The sequence below is a fragment of the Cimex lectularius genome, unplaced genomic scaffold (genome assembly GCF_000648675.2).
Source record: "Cimex lectularius strain Harlan isolate CLEC.00 unplaced genomic scaffold, Clec_2.1 scaffold9, whole genome shotgun sequence".
Classification (NCBI taxonomy): Eukaryota; Metazoa; Arthropoda; class Insecta; order Hemiptera; family Cimicidae; genus Cimex; species Cimex lectularius.
In genome coordinates, this window is record NW_019392733.1 from 2869611 (window position 1) to 2893608 (window position 23998).

Here is a 23998-nt window from a genome sequence, read left to right on the forward strand (position 1 = left end):
TTCCTCATCCCTGGTCCCAAAGCATCAATGTTACACAGCTGATCTAACATCGCCGGGTCAAACAGATAGACTCCTAAAATCCAAAATTTTTCACATTTCTCAAATTGAAATACTTTTTGTAATATTATTTGTTAAAAAATTATTTTGTATTATATATTTTAATTATTCAGAAATCGTGAGATGCGGTCTGGTGTGATGTAGGTTTCAGAAAAACATTTTCTTTACGTGCCAACGTTTCGATCTTTATTGAGATCATCTTCAGGGCCTGGGATTTACAAACAATGTTTACATTTAACAAATACATTTAGGATGTGGAAAAGTGAATTTATACAATGCAAAATATATTTTTTATATTCAATCAAAGTATTCTTCGTCTGATAACTGTTGCAAAAAACCATTTTCGTTGTAACTTATCAATCTTTAAAAAATATTGGTTCTTTTAAAAATGTTATAGCAATGTTTTTTTAAGGGAGAAAAGGAGGTCTAGAGCTGTCTGGCATTGTTGACCTGTAGAATGTTGTTTGTCAAAAACAAAATTTAAGTTCATTTTGGGTAAGTAACAAAAAAATCCTTATAAAATCAGTATGCCAAGTATTCAAAAAACCATTTTGCATTTGGCAATTGCATTGGCATACGCACGTCGGTGAATGTATCCAAAACCTCCAAAGATGGGAAAATTTAGCACGGCTTAGGGGTACGAAAGCCCCGCTTCCTTGTATCCTCTTCCTCCTATTCACATATCTTATTTTTTTAATTCATTTAATAACATATATCAGATACATATTCAGTATAAGAACGTTGTGCGAAATACCTCCATTCTGTCAGTAATGAATATGGTTATTCATTTTTATTATTCTACTGTCATATTTAACCATTAAATTCTACTGTTTTTAAAGTGCAAGTGACATTGATATATCTTTTCTTTTTGCTCGATTGAGAACACGTTGGAAATCATGAACGACAAGCGTCGAGAATTGATGTAGTTTGACGATGAATTTTTTTCAGTGTAATTCGAATTTATATGCCAAGGAAAATGGAAGGGATTTAGGACCTAAAAGCTGAAGGGTTTAAATCGAAAATAAAGGGCGCGTCCATGAGCATTTGTTGCTACGAATCGAGTCACAATTACCGGACCAAAGCCGGAAAGTCCAGTTTAAGGGATTTGACGTATTTGTGGACGCTACGTGAAACCAATTAAGCGGGAAACGAGCAATAAACGTATTTCGCGACTCGATTGCTTGACCGGTACTTTCGTACTCCTCATTTCTTTTATGAGGGTAAAAACGGCTTAAATCCGCATCAGTATGAACAACAGAAAAATAACGAGCACAATTAAATCAATAGAATGAAAAAATGTAGTTTTTAATTTTACCGTCATACAATTCGAAGACATTTTGCATATTCGAAGGGAAGGTTTATTAATTTTCTTTTCATTTAAACTGGTAGAAAACGTAATTACAATCTTTTGAGATACTCTCTGCAGATACTTTACGGTCTTGAATTTATTTTATTCCGGCACATCCTGCTGCTTGTCTCGGTTTAAATTAACTGTATTAAATCGAAACTTAATCAACACCGTTAAGACAAAAATGTCACAATGAGGGAGTGCGAAGATGTTCGGAAAGGGAAAGTAAAACCGGAACACGTGCGATAAGTCTTGAGGCGAGATAAGGCAACCGCTTTTACCACATTCACACAACCTGTCGGCGGGCATAATAGAGAACTTGAAATTGAAATTCTATTTAAACATCTCCTCGGAGCACGTGTGATACAGCAAAGTGGGAATTTCGTCAGATATCGTCCAAGAGTGGCGAGATTAGAGATCAGATTCTCTTGCCTTTGAATGAGGCTGCTAAGATAATAATTATTATATAATATGTGTGTATATATATATAGGTTAGTTGTCTTCCTATAGCCAAAGAAAAAAAAATCACTATAGAAAAACATTAATAAAAAACTTTTTAATTTTAAATGAACCCTCTCTAAGTTCGTGAAAAAGAATAAATCTGACGGAAAAAAGTACTCAGTTACAGACCTCAACAGTTTAACTTATGAATTTTCCTTCTCGAAGGTGGGATAATAGGTCATCTCAAAAAAACAACAACCAGTTTTTCTTTCAATCCACATCGTTTCGGATTTATTTTAATCCTTCCTCAGGTAAGTTAACGCAGTGGATAAAACAGTGGTCGTCAGTCATTAATATTTTGTAACAGTTTATTTTAAAAAAGAGCCAGTATGGTATATATTTAAGTCTTTCAGACTCCGAACAAACGTTTGAATGATATAACTTTAATATAACTTTACGCAAAACTAGATTTTTCCAAATCGTTTAAATGTTTACCATAAATTAGATCGTATAAATACACTGTAATGTAAGAGAGATTGAATTTGGAAAACTGGATATTTCTTAATTATTGCAGACATCTTGTCAAATCCGTATTTAAATGGTAAATTGAGAAAATGCCCTGCCCGATGGGGGGATTTTACACCGACTTTTGACTTATTGCCTTTTAGAAGCAAATTCAGACCAGGAGTAATTTACATATAAGAAAGAAGCCATTATTCGAGGGTTACAACGAGGCTCCGCCTAACAGAATTAAGTTATTATGGGAAGGGCTCCTCACTTTCACCCCTTGTAAAATATTTATAATAATGTAACCCTTCCCAATCGTGTTCATCCAGTGCCGGACGCTTTTCCGCACTGCCACCGATATGCTCTTACCTCTCTGTCTTCTACTTTATTTATTATTATTATAAACAAAACTTTCTTGCTGTTTAAATAACGTTCAACATTATGCAGAGTGATCCCATTCGAAGATTATAACAAAAGAACGAACGTCAAAATAAATTGAATAATTTGGAAATATTTCGACCTAATCCAACAGTTAAATGGATACAAGGAAAAATAGGAAATCATACAAGTTGTTACATAATAAATCCAGTATCTTTATTGCCAAATTAGTGAAATACAAAAAATTATATTTAAACGTAAAATTTAAATGTCTGATTTAGTTAGTGTTCGGGCGCGAATGGTTTTTTGTAATTAATTAAATTAATTTTAATATAAACATTTAATTTTTCAAATCGTTTATACATTATGAACGAAATAAACCCATGACCTTTAAATTTTAATGTATTTAGGTTTATTCATATTTTGTATACCAAAAGTAGGTTTGGTTGTAAAAATAAAACATTTAAAAAGAAAATGTTTAATACATAATTCCAGAAAAACAATTATTGAGAAAAGAACAATAAAACGGAAAATTCAAAAACAAATAAATTGTAAAGAAAACTTTTTTTGTCTTTAATAACCGAGCATTTCCACCTTTGACACGAATCACGTCCGTTAAACGCCTTGGCATTGCTTTGGAAAAATTCCTGTAAAAAGACCTGAAGAATTGATTTCCATTCATCAAGAACAGAGAGGTTACACTGACAAAAAAATTCTCATAAGATCAGATAGCCAAGCAGCCATTAAATCATTAGCATGTAAAAGAATCACATCAAAATTAGTCAGTGAATGCATCTAAAACCTCCAAAACCTGGAGAAACACAACAACCTGATGATATCTTGGGTGCCAGGCACAGAGTAATTTTGGGTAACGAGAAAGCAGACAGAGGAGGATCTGCAATAAATACATAGGCCCCGAACCTATTCTTGGAATAACAAAAACAAAATAGAATCCTCCATCGCAGAATAGATCCAAGCAAACCAAAAGGAGAAGTGGATAAACTCGAGCGGTGCTAGACATAGTAAACTTGTGATGAAAGATCCCTCACCGAGACTGGCAAAAACACTGCTGCAATTGGAGAGGGCCAAAGCGAAGAGTGGTAGGACTACTAACCGGTCACTGGCATCTGAGAAAACATCTACACAACATGGGTTTATACAGTGATGATTCCATTTACAGATTATGTAATGAGGAGGAGGAAACAGCCACTCATATCATCTTCGAATGCGAAGCAACAGCTCAATGGAGGTTTAACCTAACGTAGGAAAAACTTAGGGAATCAAACTGCAGCAGCAACAGTCAATGACCTGATACTTCTAAGAAGAAGGATTGAGTCTATTGACTGAACTAAGGAACTAGGAAGGTAGAATAAGGCAGAAGGCTGCAGTGCCTGAGGAGTACAAACCCCGCTTCCTAGTATCCTTTTCTACCATACCATACCATCAAGAACAGCCGTTTCAAACTCTTCCAGGGTGTTAAGACCTGGGTTTAGCTATCGTATTGGTCGCTTAAGTTGGTCCCAAATGTGTTTGATTGGGTTCAAATCTTGACTTCAAGATGGCCTCACCAACCCCTCAGTTCCAACCTCATGCAGGTAGTTATCCACATCCAATACGTCCTCTAAAGAGCCTGACACTATCCTCCAATAGGGAGACTCCTCTCTCGTCTGTAAACTTAGGTCTTGCTGACCTGGCCTTCTAGTGAAGACGTGTTTTTCTGGAGAGCCGAAGAACCCTTCCTATTGTCCAGTGATTCACACCCAGTCTTCTGACTAATTCGCGCTTATTGTATCCTTCCTGTAATAATGTTATGAACCTGACACTGGCATACTCACCAAATGCCTAACTAGAGACATTGAAAAAGGTTTAAGAAAAAGAATAATATCAATAAATTTAATAATTCCGTGGTCCGCTTGACCAATTAATATATTACAATGAATTAAGGTTTTTTAGTTGAGATAAAAAAGTAAATGGCACGAGCGGGATTCGAACCCACGATCTTCGGCTAGATACATCGCTGCTTTACCACTTGAGCTATCGTGTCCTCGATGGGAAGTTAGTGTCCGAGTGGATCGAGGTCACGATAGCTCAAGTGGTAGAGCAGCGGCGTATCTAGCCGAAGATCGTGGGTTCGAATCCCGCTCGTGNGATCCACTCGGACATCAACTTCCCATCACAACCCCACCTTTTGAATTTTCCCTCATTGAAATTCATTGAAAATTGGCAAAAAGGAGGGAAAATTCAAAGCTCAAGTGGTAGAGCAGCGGCGTATCTAGCCGAAGATCGTGGGTTCGAATCCCGCTCGTGCCATTGACTTTTTTATCTCAACTAAAAAATCTTAATTAATTGTAAAATAATATCAATGAAGGAAAAAGATAAACTAAAAGCGATTCGAACGCGTAACAGAATGGAAGGATATAATGATACTTGTTGTACAAGTAGGATTAATCAGTACAAAAGTAAACAAAGAAGGTAAACAAATAATTATTTATTGTTTATTTTGACTATGCTAGATAGCTCATTAGCTTTTTAATTTTAAACTAAATAAATTGAGTGGTGCGTTAAATTTTTCCAGCAGTATAGATTAAATAAGTGTTACATTCTGTAATTGTACCTTATCAGCGCACGTAGCCAACACTTCTGCAACACTCGGAGGTTTTGCGGGTTTAGCATCCACGGTTCCCCGTTCAATTCGGCTCTAATAGCATAAACCACTAAGTCGCTGAGACAAAATACGAAATAACGTCTGATTCATAATAGTTTTTCCCATCTACTTTATAAATTTGTTAATTGTCTGATATAAAAATATATATAATAATCTGTTAAAAACAAATACCTGACTTTGCTTTCCAAATAACCGATAATTTACCACTTTTCAATCTAAAGTACTTGTAAATACCGAATCAAACAAGTTGACAGAATTCAATTAATACTCAATTAATTATACGCAATTTTTTCGAAATGAAAAATTTGTATCACAGGCGGAATTCGAACCCACGACTTTCGACTAAATACGCCGCTGCCCTACCACTTGAGCTACCGTGACTTCAATCGCCCATGCCACAAAATTCTCATTTCGACTCCCCGTTTTATTCCAATTCATTCAGAATTCATTTAAGTGCAAAAATTACCAAGGAATTTGTAACATTTTTTGTACAAAAACATCGAAAAAAATAAACTGTGAGGAAAAATTGTCTAACACAACCTCGATGATTTATTGTGCGGTTTAATTAACCACACGAAAATTTATTTATACAATGATGATAAGAGTACGATTTATTTTGTGGAGTTTTCTCGTTTGGAATTATTTTGTACTGCCTCGTTGGCTGTTTTTATCATATAATGCCATAAGGAATAAAATCTTACGAAGAAACGACAAACTTTAACAAACTTAAGTTAAAACATATAAATGAATTAGGTACGTGGGAAATTCAATACCTGCTTGTAATATTTCACATGCCCTGAGTGATTTATGTTATATTTTGTGATTGTAAACTTTCTTCTTGAGCTCTGCTTTTTAAAGAAGCATGTAATTTATACGTTCTCTATATCCTGGTTTACTTACTATTGCCTGTTTCTTCTGTCAGGCGCATTTCGAAAACTATTATTAACTATTAAAATGAATAAACTTTTTTGTAGAATAATTTGTTATGCGAATGTGGTATATTTAGGAAAAAAGCGTAAGTGTATATGCAGAGGTGGTGTAAAGAGAAATTATACTGAACAGGCTCGCCAATGGTTAGGTTGTCCGAGACGAGGCGGTTTCAAAGCAAATAAAACGTGTAACTGAATTCATTTAAATACAGTGGTAAACACATTCGCCCTAAGGGGCCGACAACGATAAAGATAAATCGGCCATCAGGGCACAGAATTCATTACCGGCATTTCTTACAACGTCTCAGATCGATTTCGGAAACGGTTCAGTGCGACAATCGTTTCCAACAAGAAAAACGTCTGCTATGACCGCTACACATTTATTCTAAAAAAATAAATAAATAAATAAAATAAAAATAAAACAAAAAAAACGATTCAAGAAATATTCAACTTAACAGAAATTTAAACTAAAGAAATTATTGAACCAAATTAAACAACCTACATTGTTCCAAGGTTTCTATTTACAGTAAATAACGTCAGAAATATTTTTATTTTAGATACTCGTCCTGTTTTCCCAGTTCGATAAATCTCGACTAAAACTAACCTTCTCCGACATAGAGAAACTGGAATCGAATGAACTTTCCTTTTGTCGGTGAGATATTTTTATTGTACTCATTGTTTGATTAAAAAAATAAAGGTCAAAACACGGTAATTTACCAGTAAATTTTATATTACGTAATTCCACGCGAAGAAATGTCATTTAAAAATTTAAGGCATTATACATTTTTTAAGTTCTAAATGGTCTTAATTAAAACAATCAATTCACAATGATAAGTGTATTAATTGCATGACCCAGTTAACAGACTGATTGCTTATCGGAAATATGTATGACAGGTTCTAAACGGTTATCATTTTAGTTTAACATGTTAATAAATTTTTTAAAATAAAAATGTATGGAATATATGTCTTTCAAAACATTTATTCTGTCTTGTTACACAATCTCAAGGAAAAACGAGATTTTTTAGTTGTGTACAACTACGTGGTGGTGCATTTTTTGACATAGGAAAAACTCCACGTGCTTAAATGAAATGTGAAGCCATTTTTACCTTTTAGGGAATGTCAATTTATCCAAGGAGACTCGAATTTATGAATGACGAGGTTGTATTGAGAGATTAGTTTTAACGCCAATCATTTAAATAAAATTACTCGGTTGTATGGGCCTGGCATTATAATAGCTTTGGCTCATTCCATCACTCTCATGCAGCAGTTTAAAACATATTCAAAGTTCAGGCAGTCATCAACTCTGACAGCTATCAACAAATATGGGTGTGAGCTATTCGTGTCTATCATCCGGAAATAATTAATTGCCGTTTAAACAAACTAAATTACACCAACTTGAGGAGTTTGATTTCGAGCGCTGATGAGTAAGTGTTGTTTGTTAACAAGAAAAAACATTTGCGACTATCTTTGACATAATAAACGAGAAAGAAGAGGCTCATTGCAAACTTTTCGAATCTGGCGCAAAGCCAAACACGATAAAAACATTAGCAGTCATTTATTATAAAATTAACTTTAAATTTAGGCTGAGAGCCGTTTTTGTTTGTTGGAATCTTGTTGTGCACAAGGCAGGGAGATAAAGGGAAAATCACATCAGACGAAATGAATGTTCAATTTTAAAACATCTCACTGGAAGAAAAGCTACTTTTAATTTAAAGTACAAAATAGCAGTGTACATTTTATTTTAAAAAAATTTCCTTAAACCATAAACCTAATCCTGTCATCAACATTAAAAAAAATTGTAATTTAATAAACTATTTGCTAGGGCATTGAAAACCAAATTTATTATTGGTGAAAAGTGGCTCAAGTTTAGTATCTTTGGTCTCTTAAAATTCATTAAAATTTCTCATTAATATGTTTTTATGATTCTCTCAATATAAGAGGACTTTCTGGAAATGTTCACCTGTTTCAGAAGAAACTGTACTTTGAAAAAGCTCCATTATTAACTACTGCTTTAAAAAATTGTGTTTTGTGTTTTTCTTCTTTCTCTTTCAAAAATTTCTATTTGTCCCAAATATAGAGCTATTCCAGCCAAATTAATCCTTTATAATTATCAATTCACCTGTTCTATCTTCAAATTAACTTTTTTACCTCAAATTTTTTTTTAACTTCTACTTAACGTTTTTATTTTCAAAATATATTTTTTTATATATTTTTTTTTCTGTCAAATAGACCCTTTTTCACCTCAACGTATTCATTTTTTACGTCAGATTAATTCTTTTAAATTTTAAATGAACACCTACTTTAAATCATTAACAACTTTGAAAATTCAAGATATGTAAAAATTCCTGTACATTTGCAAATTAAATATAACTTAATTAGGACCTACGAACACTGTATGAAAATTAATTACAAATAAAATAAAAAATATATACAAAAACAAATCATTCTACTTTAATTTTAATTAATAATTTATTAATAATCAATTTAATTTTTTTTAATAATAAAATTAGAACAGTTAGTAAACAAGAATTCGGAAAAGAGAATGGGGTTTGAACAGAGAATGAAAAGAGCGGGGTTTACCAAATTAATTGTAATGTTTGTGATATTCAATATACAGGACAAAGCGGTAGAGAAATAAAAACGAGAGTAAAAGAACACTTGCCTAAATCGAACACATTTTCGGAATTTAAGTATCATCTAAAAGAAACAAAACATAATTTCAATTCAAATTTACATACAATAGTGTTACATAGTTTCAAAAAGGGAGAGAACTAGATTGGTTTGAGAAATTTGAAATTAAAAATGTAAAATGGAACATGGTGATAAATGCGTTAATAATATAATAGATTTGGATCTCCCTCCCATTTTAAAAATGTACACAAATAATATTAAACGTCCGAATAATTAAACTAATTATATTAATTGTTATTATATTTATAGTAACTTAATAATATTAACATAGTATTTTAATTTTTATCTTTTATCTTTAATCACTAATTTATAATTACTTTCTTACAGTATTTACTATTATAATATTTACTTGTGTTATAATTCCAGCTTTTCGCATGTTCAAATTGAGCGCCATTAAAAAACCAGCTTCTCATTGGAAGGTCGCGTAGCGGGGTTATCGGCGGGTTCACGGTTGCAATTCATGTCGAAAGACGTGGTTGTAGAAATCCTTCAATCTGATGATGAGCTAAGGGCTCGAAATCCGGATCGTTGGAAAACAACTTACTGTGAGTAGGAACTATCTTTTTAAAAAAGATTGAACACAGCACTCACTCCATCATTCATCATTTCAATAAATAACGTTTTTCAATTAATTAATTCATCTTTATATAAGGCATTGGATGAGATAAAAAAAAGTCAGTGTCACAAGCGAGATTCGAACCCACGACCTTCGGCTAAATACGCCGCTGCTCTACCACTTGAGCCAACATGACTTCGATCCACTCGGACAACAACTTCCCATCTCACCCCCACCTTTCTTATTTTCCTAGAATAAATAACCTTCAACCAACAATACTTTGTGAAACTCGTCCATTAGAAAAATACGATAGAACTCCCTTAAAGCTAATTTTTAATGCAACTTCTACATCTAACAAACCATTCGAAATCATCCACGTGGATACAGTTACTTTGGACAAGGAAAAATTCTTAACAACAATCGACTCATTCTCAAAATATGTTCAGGCATATTTATTAAAATCGAGTCAAGGTATTGAAATTGTAGATGGAATAGTAAGTTTTGTGACCCACCTAGCCTACTCAAATCGTGGTAGATACCGGACTTGAATTGAATAATACATTAGTAAAAGACATTTTAAATTTACACAAAATAAGCCTACATTTCACATCGACACAACACCAGGAATCTAACGGAACGGAAGAAAGGAAGAAAAGTTCCACAGTACACTTGCAGAACATATACGTCTATTTTAGAGCCATGGAAAATTTAAATCAGACCCAATAAGTACAAAAATAAAATATGCCAACTTAGGTTACAAAACACGAGACATTCAATCAAGACACGTACCCCTTTTGAAATTGTTTATGGCTATATAGAAACAGTTCACACCCCTTTTGAAATGGAAATAGAAAAATAGTTAATAAACTATTTATTGAAAACCGTAAGGAAAGAACCAAACTGTTATACATAAATATCCAAGGTCCTAGAAACAAAAATGAAAAGAAGAACCTGGATAAACGCTACTAGGGAGGAGAATTCCAATATTCACAATAAATATTTGTAGAAAACAATTTAAAAAATGTAATCCAGATGCTCTGGCAATGTAATATGGACAAATGTAATAACGAGTTATTATGCTGAAACTTAAACAATGTAAATTTAAATAATGCGTCCATTGTTATAAAAAACATATGAGTCGTCGATTAATACTTTTACAAATTGTAAATTTTCATTGATTTAGATATTCATGGAAGCTTTAACTTGTGGAGAGAGGCGTTACACCAACTTTATCCCTGTACACGTGCTAGTTAACTATTTATTCCTAGACACTGTTTAAACATTATTAAGTCGCACTTTCTCCTACTACAGTAACATTTGTAAATTATAAAAGACTAGTTGCATCGAGACATCCAGGTTATATACATATATATACTGCANATAAATAAAAAATACATAATTTTATTAGACGTTGGAGTATGGAATAAAGCTCAATTGACTTGCTCTGGAAAAAAATGAGAATTTATTATTAATACTTGGCACTCTCAACACGACACACAAGAATGACACAGATACGCAGAAAACAAACACTTTGAGCCCTGAAAATGATCTCAATAAAGATCGAAAAGTTGGCACGATAAAGAAAATGATTTTCTAAAACCTACGTCACATCAGACCGCATCTCACGACCTCCAAATAATTATTTATTATTAATATTATTAATAACAATTGTTCAACACAATAACAAAAACGAAACGGCGTTAAGGCTATTATTTCACCTTAGTTTTAGTTAATAGTAATTTAGTTTGTAAGTTTGTAACAGTTGACTACACTTATATTTACAATTCCTTAGATACAATCTCAGATCACTCGGTACTTGTTTTCCCTAAGTTCACTAACCACATTGTTTCATCTGTATCGATTTCTTCCGAGACCGAAAACGGTAAAGATTAATACGACACGTGTCAGAACTTTCTAAATTAGAAATATGTTTTCGTGTGCTCTTACCACAGGCCCTCCGGGCACTTCCGTTCCTTGGCTTGCGCTCCAGTGAACGTGGGCCGACGGGCAACATTGAAATTTAATCCGCCCCGCTCATTTCCATCAAAGGTGAATTTAATCATGGAGAAATTGAAATTTAATCTTCTCCTAAAGGCCATTAAACTATAAAGTCAAAAATTCAAGTACGAACTAATACAAACTTCTCGAAATTTCTTGATCAAAATGTTTCGTGCCTGGTCCCATATTCTTTCGAGATCCCAGTTAATGCCGACTATACCCGACTAAAAGGTTCACAGAGGGCTCTATAACAGAGTTTAGGTGATGAGCTGTTATCTATTGAAATAAATCTATTGCTCCAAATCATAGATTAGTCCTTAGACCTTTTATCCTTTTCCTCGGGACACCCTAAACATGAAAGATGGCCAACCCTTTTCAAACTAGTGCCATGCCTAGAAAGTTTGGTAATGATCAGTATAACGTGTGTTTATGAAAAACAATCGGAAAAAAAATCAAAAAAACGAAAAACCAAACTAACTAAATTCTTGTAATGTGCTTTCTTTAGATAGGCAGTGTGATGGACATCCTCCTCCTCTCTTCCGACGTGTTTCTCCAGCTTCATCGCTGGATTGTATTTTACTACCACAATTACTAGTACTAATATTTTGACAGCTACACTACCTTCATAAAAAGTAGCCATTATATGGAAGGAACTTCAAGTAAATAAAGTTCTCGTAGATGTTTGTTAACGCCATGATCCCAAAAAATTTATTTTATCAAAAGTATTCTAGTCAAAATAGGCTATAGAACAGACTGGAAGATCCGTATTTCAGGTAATGCGAACTACTGCTTTAAGACACAGTTTCAGTCAGGACGACCATAATAAAGTGGCTCAAGTACCTGAAAATTATTAGGACTAAATCCAAAGATGTCTTTATGTTTAGACACAAAAGTTGTTAGTCCCGTGTTACCCTTTGTATTTTTTAAGTCATAAAGCTGAGAGTGGTCAAAGATTAGAGTGCCTGGGTATTGTGCATGCTGTGTTAATGGGGACGACCTCCCCAAGACTAAATTGGTATATTCAAAATCCAATAATCCATACTTAAAAATAAAAAAAATACGCTTGAACGGATAAACGCTAATGGGGAGGAACCATCAACAGGCTGGCAATTACCAACGAAGGAATAATTATATACTCGGACAGCCAGGCAGCAATTAAAGCAACTGACTCATAATTAGAATGCCCAGAGACGATTGGGATTTCATCAAACCTCTGTTAGACGATGTAAAAGAAAAAATTAACCATATTTTGGTGTCCTAACAAACAGGGCAGATGGACCACAGGAGGTCGTTTGGCAAGGAAAGTAGAATTAAGGCACATATCGGCTCTAAACTTTTTTTAACTGCATACCAAATTGCCAATTAGTTGGAACCAGGTCAAACTTATTATATATATATATATAAGGGTGGGCGAGGTTAAATGCCTGGGTAGACTCATACCCCATCCCTAAAAGGTCCGGGACTTGGTCGGCTCACGTGTCCTGTATAAACCTCTTGGACTTGTTCTCAAACCCCAAGATATTGGACCATTTTATCTCGGGGAGTGATTTGGTGAGTTCCTCTCTTTCAAAGATTTCGAATCGAGACCTACCATACCTATCACACTCTGCGAGGTAGTACCTTGCCGTTTCTTCTTTTATTTCGCAGAAGCGGCAAAAGGGATCTGGTAGGATACCCATTACGAAGAGGTGTCTTCTCAGTGTCTTCTCAGTGGGCAGTGCCCCGTCAGGATACCTATCAGCCTCCTAATTCCCTTCGTTGAGATAGAGAATAGCCATTTCGATTCTGCTGGTTTGATCGCCTTAACAAACTCTTTCGATTGCCTGTGTCCGGGGGATAAATTCCACTCCCTAAGGAATTGTTTCATGACCCAGCTATTGATACTCTCCCTTATATAACTTATAATGTAGAAATAAATTATAATATGACTGCTGGATACTGTTAACTCCGTATGCATAGACGGACTAGCTGAAACAAGTCTGTGTGGGTAGGAAGAAGTGGCTTGTATTCCTACCCCTGGTAGAGGTTTTCCTGAACACAATCATTAAGCGTAACGAAAAGCTTCAGAAATTATGCTATAGACCAATATTTGTCGCGGTACACTAGGTCATAAAAAAGTGAAAATGCGTTATTAGAGAGAATTGAAATGTCTTATGACTTGTTTGCCTCTTAATATTCCAGTGCTTTTCACGATGAATAAAACCTTTAAAAGGCTCAATAGGGAGAGAATCTGTCTGAAACGTCTTTGAATGTATTTGAAATAATAAAATACAATTGTCGACAGAGTAAAAAGAATCTATCTATATTGAAAAAATCTGAGTCTTACGTATAATGTTTTCTCCTTTTCCTCCGAAGTGTTTCATCTCGTTTTTTAAAATGGTACAAGACAAAAGACATGATACAATAAAAAAATTGAAATTTTTAACAATTTATCTTCCTATAATGAGGTTTTATTTACTTTCATTATAAAAGAATTAAGAAACATATGGAGGGAAAAATGAAGTGATTTTTTTTTTTTTAGTCGTGTATCCTTTGAGTTAATCGTACTTAAAATAGAAAAATTGATGTGAAATGAAATGAAAAATTATTTATTCAATTAGTATTAATTTACAATTGTGGTGTATCATCAGATATTTACAAAGTGCGAACGCAACGGGGCTTTATAACCTTCAACATGTTTATCCTGTACCCTTTATATAATAATTTTATTTACAGTTTACAGATTAGCGGAAAAAGTTCGTAAAAACCGCTGATTAATAACATGGCAGTGGACAAATTAAATAATGGTTCAGAATTTAAGCAGAAATAAATACATAGATAATTTTCCAAATAAATAAATATGTGAGTAGACAAAAAAATAGGTAAATAAATAGATTAAAATACTATGTGTATACGCACGTCATTCGGTATTATAAATATTTGTATGGTGTTTAGTGACCGTTAGTTAATGATTATTTAAATGTTAGTTTTAACTCTACTTACATTATGCTTGTGATAAAATTATTTCATTATTTTGTGTACCCACGGTATCTCCATATCGTAATTGCCAATCGAACTGCAAATGGAATTTTTACGTAAAAATTTATTGGCTTTTGTTTTCTTGCCTCGTGTATCCAAGAATTTCGGCTTTATCATGCAATTCTTCTAGCCTGGTCCATCTGGCAGAAGATCTTCAGAAACTTGTTTTGAGTTCTTTGAATTTTCATTACATTAGTTTTGCAGGTAAAACTACATACTGAGCAGGCAGACAATAGCAGGCTTTACGATTGTAATGTTAATAAGTCTTTTGTTAATGGAGGTCAGTCCAGATTCTTTTAAGAGGAGCGGAAGAGTAGTTCAATAGCTATTTTCGCTTTACTCATCCTTTTTACTAAAAGAGGGCCAAAATTTAGTTATTTAGTTTTTAGTTTTCTCTCCACAATTAAGCCTAGGTATGTGGCCTTTTCGATCCATGAGATAGGGATTCCATGGCAATTGCCTACATTATTTGGGGGCGCTTCTTTGTGAACAGGACTGCTTCGCATTTGGTAATATGAATCCTTAACCTTTAACCTGTAACAGAAGCGACATATTTTTTTAATTTCTTCGTTAAGTCGTTTTGTAATTGCACTTACCCCTTCATGAGGATGTTAGTAGCACTATGTCGATTACGTACAGTCCTATTTGGCATGTTTTTATATTAGGCGTTGAGAAAGAGTGTGAACAGGCAGGGGCCTAAGATGGATCCCTGAGGCAACCAGCTGCTATGCCAAATATAATGGGGCAATAGCATCGTTGAGGGAAACTCGAAATGATCTTTTGCTTAAGTATGGGTGCACTAGCTTGATAAGGTATGCCCAGAATTTATACCTTATTAACCAGTACACTCATGCCAAATGGTATCCCAAGCATTACCGTATCTAAAAGGATCCTGCCAGTGTGCTAAATTCAGGTAGTTCTGATAAAACCTTAAAGAAATTTCTGATTTTTTTCTCCTGAGTCGAAAATATATAATATAACTCATCAGGAGTTATTCTCAGGTGACCAGTCTAATCGATTCGGATCTCGATATACGCACAGCGTTATCCTGCTATAACAACCGTAAATGGGTTTTACTCTAGCGGGATTATTATCGCCCACATAACTCCTGTGGAAAAGCGTATCCAGCCGATCGTTCACACCTCGTCCCCTAACTTCTTTTTTTCTCGACCTCCTATTTCCTAAGAATACGCAGAGGATAAAAAAGATATAAACCAAAGAACGGGGCACTATCTGGATGGCTTTTGAACCAACTCGAACCTTTGATTGATTTATTAATTTACTTCCAAGACCGCCCCTCCCGAACAAGATTAAAAGATGTATTTCGTTTTTGGCCTTCTATTTTTACAATTTTTTTGTCAAAATTCTTCAAGTTCTCTTATCACATATTTTTTATTTTATATAAAAATGGTTAAGTTTGGGTCAACACTGCTTGAAAATTTGTCACCGTGCTCTCTTCCAAACGGGCTCTTTGGGAATGTTTTGATTCAATTAATTAGCTATTAGTCTTGAGACAAATTTATTCTAGTTAGCCAATAGGCCATAGTATACAAACGTGTAACAAAATACTCCCTTTATTAAAAATATACTAAAATAATGGACATTCAGCAATGTAGGGCATCAGTGTACTGTAATAAATTGAGAAAAATATGCGAATTACGGCGAATGTATTTATTAGCGAGAATATATTAGTATAAAAATGAGATTGGTATTGTACAAGAGATTTAAATATGGCATTTTTTATTCAAATTGATAATATTTTCAACCAACTTAATAATCGTCTCATTCAATTTCATAATTCTCTCAATCAATTTAATAATCGTTCCTTTCGGGATTTTAGAGTCAGGGGAGAAAGCAAAGACGAGAGCTAGTAGTTTGTGTTGTGGAGAGGGGGCGAGTCGTTTTGAACCAGCAAACTATCAATCAATGCTGATCTTTTTTTTCACAACGATAGGACTACGTAAAGGCAAGCATAAACTTTGACGGAAACCACAGTCAAAATAAAACAATAAAAAACAGTTAAATTACAATTAAAAATAAATAGTTATACATCAATAAATCTTCTTTCATTAAAAAATATATTTATACGTAATAAATAGATTTTTTTAAACTCAAAGAAATAAAGTAAAATAAATTCTCAACTTCGAATAAAATAAACGATTGTAAACTTCAAATGAATAAATAAAAATAAAATTCGAATTCAAAATAAAGAAAAATAACATGAACGTAAATTAACGATTAAGTATATTACTACCTAGTAAGCAGTCCAAATAGTTAATAAAGTTCCACTTCCATCATAATACGACAATGCAACGATGAACAGGATGGCCATGATGTTGATGATGAATGAGGAAAAATGGTGACGATGCGATGTGGAAAAAAACGAAAAGTATTGTTTCGACGGAACAACGATCCTAAGACGGCTGACTCTCTTATCTACGGTAATCCGCCGACGCCAACTCACCGAGCAAAACAATAAACTAATGCGGATTAACGAAACGCGATCTTCTTTAATAAATTTAACAATAATTAATTGGCGTTAACTTGTTGCAGTACCTTTATTTAAATGTTAACATATTTTAAAAAATAATACGCTCTATAACCCTACCGCATCATGAATGAATATCGTCGACACTCCCGAGGTTTGTTGCACATCTAGACTAAAAACTGAATTGAACAAAAAACCAATCATGAAAATCGGTTCAAAACTGCGGCTTGGGCAAAGCATACAATAATTTGTTACACCCAAACGCACACACACAGATGGCGCTGAGTGAGGATGATCAGTTCTAAATTGCGGTTAAACTACTGAGACGATTATAAAAATGTATGAGAGGATTATTTAATTGAATAAGACGATTATTAAATTTTTAAGTGCAGTAAAATATGCTTACTGACGAGGTCTTTAAGAAATCGTGTTAAGCAATCAGAAAAAAATGCAATTATCTGATTCGATGGCGTTCATTCATTAAAGCAAATAGTATACATTTTACAGATAAAGTCTGTATTTCGTGGAAAAAAACTATTTTTCTCTAAAAATAAACCTATCTATCGGTGCAACCTATAAAATATATAAAAATTAAAGTTTGAATATATTAAAAATAATTAAGATAAACATAAGGTGTCATCTCACTAGTTGACTACCTCTGATTTATTCACAAATTTCTCAGAAGTGGATTAAAATAAAAGATCCTGGAAGTAGCAAGGTCACATTTTCTAACGGTTGTCTTAATGGACTGGGATGAAATCCAGATGAGCTTTGTAATGTGGAACGTTTTAGTGTGTTAACTTTTAACTTTTGAAATGTGGAACACAGGAAAAAAGAATAAAAATTGCCCCTGGCGAATCAAGCCAAAAACTTTACTGAGTACTACTGAAATCATATTTTGATTTTTTTAACATTCTGTCATCTACCTGCACATATGAGATCGAAAATCACATTTAACTAAATCGTGGCTGTAGAGCAGCCCAATGGCAAGAGTCGTTTGGAGACGTTTCTAGTACCTTTTGACCTAGTATTCAATAAAAAAATTCCTGTGGGTGGAGATTCCAAGTCAATAGACAATTCTTTTCTACCTAGGTTGTAAATTTTTTCATCGTCAGACTAAACGTGTTACGTTAACAATTCCTAATCTTTGTCTGAGCCAAATTATAAATGGTTTTCACTATTTTTCTTAAAATCCAATGATCTGCAAACAAAAATGTATGTTTTGGTTAATAAAAAGTTCATTTCTAACTTTGTTAAGAAATCGAAAAAAAATCGTATGCCAAAAAGTCCAGTTTACTTTTTTTCTGGGTTGGGTAATTTTTGAGATTACCGGGATTGATACTACTCATATTGATATTGAATTGAAAATAAAATTAAACAATTAATTAACAGGACGTAATCAAATGGATTAAGAATGAAGAAATAAGTTTGAATTAGTATGCAACCTGTGGTATCGTACTCTAAAGGAAAGCGAGGGTTGGTTGGTTTTAATTAAGATATCTGAACTACAGGAGCATAAAACAAAACTCTTCAACAGGAATTCTTTTTTTTGCTTGATTTTTTTTTCCAAACCCGCTCAACGGTAACTCTTTCCCTCATGGCCGGAGAGCTCTCGATTAGCTAATGGCGTTGTACTTTTATATCTATTAGCTTGAGCTGTGGATTTTAAGGGGAGAGGATGTGGAACTGAATTTATCAATCACTGACTATGGGTATCGATGCATGAAGTAGGGTCGCCGACTACATTATAGGAAGTGGAGTGTGACGGCTTCCCCTATTTTATTTAGCTGTTCAGCCAATCGACAGAAGGGGGTCGAGAAAGTCACTTTTCTTGTTTGGTCGTTTTCAATTAAACATTGAACGTTTACCATTTATACGGCTGATAGAAAGTCTCAGAAGAAAGACTGATTAATGTTCAAATAACTAGAGAATAATTACGGAAAGTAAACAGATATAAGTGATTAAAAAATATGTATTAACTTTGCCTACAGAAACTGTTCGAAGTTTTTCCTTTAATTTGCGATGCGTTGATCTTTTTAGACCATCATCCTTCGTTAATGGCACAATACTTATAAAATCATGTTGAGAGAAAGCTTCTATCTCAAGGCGCTAAAAACAAATTGTAATTATTGCCATTTTTGAATATAGAATCTATACTAAAAATAAAAAATATAAAAAACAGTTTTGCTAATGAGCTCTATAGTCGAGATTGTTTTGTGACTTTCTACCTTAGATGTGCACGTATATGACTGATCGTACTAAATAAGAAAAAAAATATATAAAAAGTACAAAATCCAATAGGTTCTTAGAAATGTACTTTATTAACCAAAACGTACATATTAATTTGCAGAGCGATCATGCTCATTGGATTTTAAGAAAAATTGCAAAAACCATTTGCGATTTGGTTCAGAAAAACGTTAGGAATTGCTAAAATAATACGTTAAATGAGATGATGATAAAAAAAGTTTAAAACATAGGTTGAAAAAACGAGTTTCATGGACATATCTGCTATTCAAAGCAATCTTTTTTGGTAATACTACGTCAAAAAATGTTAGACATGTCTCTAAACAACTCTAGGAGTCGAGAAATGATTTTTAAATACGATTTTCCGTCTTAGATGTGGATGTATTTCAAGGTTGTAATATATCAGTTGAATTTTTTTATTAGGATAATAAATCAATAGGCCAGATTGCATGAAATTAGAATAAATATATCAAAAATTTACAAAAAGATGCTTTCCGCAATGAAAGGCCAAAATTATTGTCTTTGTCAAAATCAATTGGGATCCATTTTAAACATTCTACAAATGTTTTAAATGTGGATTTCTATAGCAAACAATAAATCGTTATCTTAGTAAGAAAGTTTAATCTTTGTTTGTTGAGTTTTTGTCAAGACCCTTAGGTTTTTATGTCATAATATGTTAGGAAAATAAGGATGAAATCAACAAAAACTTGGGAAACGTTTTATTTTGTATCTCATTAAAATAATGATGGTACTACAAAAATCAAATCAGAAGTTTAAAAAAATTCCATTGCATAATAACCTGTGGATAATAAAGTCGTTCGTGTTTCCTCATTCAGTCTTTTCTTACACTTTTTATACCAGGTCGAGTTAGAAGGAGGTCATGATTGTATTTAAATATGTAGGAAAGTCAGCAGTGTATGGGGCCTATAACGCTCCCTTGTGAGCGGCCGGCTTGTATAGATCTGATATAAGCAGTGGTCAGTAAAATAGGGTAGAAAGTCCCTGAGAGCGACTACTGAGTATTTCTAACGTTGAGGGATTGTGCTTCTAAAGAATAAAATTGACAATAGTCGTAAAAATACAATTTTTCGACAAGGAAAAATTTCTTATAATAAAAATAAACAATAGAATCAATAAAATCTGATTAATGGTTGTTGGTTACAATGAAATAAAATGTAAAATAACTCCCTTATATTTCTTTATCACCAGATTTAATTATATCAACCAATTTCCTAATAGAAGTGCGGGTTTTACTTTTGTGCATTTTTTTTTACCAAAGTGCGCTTCGCTATTACCTTTATCATTTTTTAGCACTCTTATGATTCGCCACAAAAAAGGAAATAACTGCATCAAGACGATTACGAAATTCAGGGCTAAAAACCCGCTCTATTGCTTTTTCGCTATCACTGATGTTAAATTTTTTGTGTCCAAAGCCAAACGCTCCTGCATTGGTTGTCATGATCAAGATAACATTGGAAAAGTTAACTTTATGTCCGTAAGTGTCTGTAATGAAATCATAATCCATGATTTGCAGCAATATGTTATAAATATCACTGTGAGCTTTTTCAATTTCATCAAGAAGCACAACACTGTACTGATTATTAGAAACGACTTCTGTAAGCAATCCACCTTGGTCATAACCTAAATCCAGGAGAAGAGCCAATTATTCTTGATATTGTATGCGGTTCCATATATTCAGACATATCAAAGCGTATGAGGTTCATGAAAAATTTGGTTTTGATGATAAGACCGGTGGCAGATTTGGCCTTGGAAGGAGCTTGGCATTAAATCAAAGAATAATAGATGGAGGTGGTACTTTTGCCACATTCAGCCGATCAAGTCATCGTCTCAAGGCAGAAAAGATGCGATTTCAACAGTTAAAACAAGAGATTGCGCTTAACGCCGTGAAAGTGTACGTTGACGTTCTACTTGGGTACAGGGGCGCTTGAGGGTAAATATGAGCAAAGACTTTCGCAGAGGAAAATCCTTGAAGAATTGCAAAAGCAGTATACAGAGCGGCAACTTAAAGCTAATGAGCTGTTACCTGAAGAGAAAACTTATCTCAAATTTACCGAGATATCAAAGAGCGATAGATTTAGCGTATGAAAAGCTAAGTGCTACTGAAAAGTCTGATGCTTTGCCTAATTCTTCATTCGAAAGACTATTCTATGGATTAAGATACAGTCAGTGCTCGCAATGACTTTATATTGACTATGAATTATAATTGACTTTGTTTAACTAGGAATAAAGTTTTTTAAATATTCTTTTCTTCAAGACAAAATACATATAATAATTAAAGAAGCAGTTTTTACAGCCTTACCTTTTTTATTTCGCCAATTGAAGAACTAGCAAGCACTGAACGTCTTTAAACACGTTTCTTGAATCGATGACTTAGTCCTCTACATATGTGAGGAGTACACTGAATCCGGATTGATAGGAAAGTCTGTTGTGTATCATGAACAGAGTTAAGGGTGTTGCCTTGCAGAACCCACATTTCCGCATTGTGAAAGAGTGACATAACTTATATAAATTACTCTTAACTAACTAAATTATTTTTAAATTTAAAGCAATTGTTTATGATATAGTTGTTGTTCTAAGGTGGGTAGTTGTTCCCCCCCCCCAAAAAAAAAAAAACGAGTCATGGCACCAGTAAGTGACGTGTACATACCAAATATATATTATAATAATTAGGTTACGATGCACTAATAAAAGGTAAATAGCTTTTATTAAGTTTTTGTCTGCCATAAATGAGAAATAGTTTTACATTGAAATGTGCTCGCTTTTTCTTTCAAGGCAGAGTACACAAATAACCACATGTGTAGATTTATTTGAAGCTGACAGGACAATAACTGCTTTCATCGTTATTAACTTTTGTGACTGACCAGATTTTAATAGTAATATTTATAGTATCGTTTGTTTGATTCTGATTTATGCTAAACGTTTTGAAAGATAATCAATACAGGTAAAACTTGTGTTTTTTTTACCTTGAAGCTTAGAGAGAGAAAAAATCATGAATAAAACTGTCGTATATATAATTTATATGTGCATAAAATTAGAATCAGCTCACGATTTAACATGAGATTCTAATAAATTAAATGCAACGTAGCGAGACCGTGGAAGGGAGGGGTCTATGTTGCATCAATGGAACCATTTTTAAAAGCAGTTTGTCACCATTATCTCAAAAAGTATAATTCATCGGAAGGACCTTCCGTTTGTGGGTAAACAGGCCACATTTCATTCTTCAATTATCGCCGGTTATCATCGATAAACCGCAGGATGACAAACGGTATGAAAGACACCGGAGTCTCGAAAGGCCGGGGAAGAAAAGGAAATATTTGCTTGACGCCTGGCATGGGGATGATGCACTGGAAAGAACAACGCAATACGACCGGTTACCAAAAAGGAAAAATCAATGAGAAATAAACTATCAGTTATAATTAGACATTTTTTTTCCTACCTGGGAAAAAACATTCCAAATGGCAAACGTCAATCTAAATATTTTACAACTAAATTAACAGCGGGTTTAAAGATAAGACTTAATTGGTTCAACAATGGTTTGATTGATGGCGATGATTTGGATAAATATTGACTGGCATAAAAGTACCTTGCTACCTCTAGTAAAATTAACGTTCGGTTCATTTATTGCTAACACGCCCAGTTGTTTAATTAATTACAATAATTCAGTTTCTCTGTAGGAATTCTTGTTTTCGAATAAATCCAACTTGCCCCATTGTGGCACAGGAACAAAGGAAGAGAGATAAATGGTGTATATCTGATGGATCTAAACATATTGTTATATGATTAACCTTATATAAATTCAGTACGGTGAAACATCGAATTCTCATTTTTACCATTTACACAATTTAATCTTTTAGCAATAAACATTAAAATATTTTGATATTAATGAATTTTGATGAATATGTATATATGAATATATATATGAATATGTAACAATATGTAGTATATATTAATCTTGATGATAACCATCAATTTTATTCTGTCAAACGGACACAAATAAACCAGTTTTCTCGTCAAATGAACCCTTTTTAACGCCAAATTAACCTTTTTAATTAAAAAATAATTATAATTTCTAGTAACACATTTTATTTTGTATTAGTACTTTTTAACATCACATTAATTTTTTTTAATTTCAAATTATCCCTTTAATCAAAGTTTACTGAAGAATCCAGCCAAAAAAAAATCAATTTTTTTTCAAGCTCTGAAGATGATCTCAATAAAGATCGAAACAGTGGGCACGATAAAGAAAATATTTTTCTAAACCTACATCACGCCAGACCTTATCTCACGATCTCTAAATAATCAGTTTTTGGTTTGTTTTAAAGGTATTTCAATACGTAAAGGGTCCTTACCCATTTTTTTTAAATATATCATTTTATTCCTGTTCTACTGGAAACCTGTTTTCATTTTTGTAACATTTTATAGAATGTAATTTGAAACTAACCCTTTATTGCACCAAAATAACTGTTTTTAATTTCAATTTAATTTTTTAACTCCAAATTAACCATTTTCACCGGCGAATCTATCCCAATAATGAATATTATATTTATTACTAAAATACCTATTTAAAGTCATGAAAGGTCACATAATACAAATGCGAAATGGTATTTTAAAAATTTATCATTTTATATCAATTTTAGTGGAAGCTTATTTAGATTTT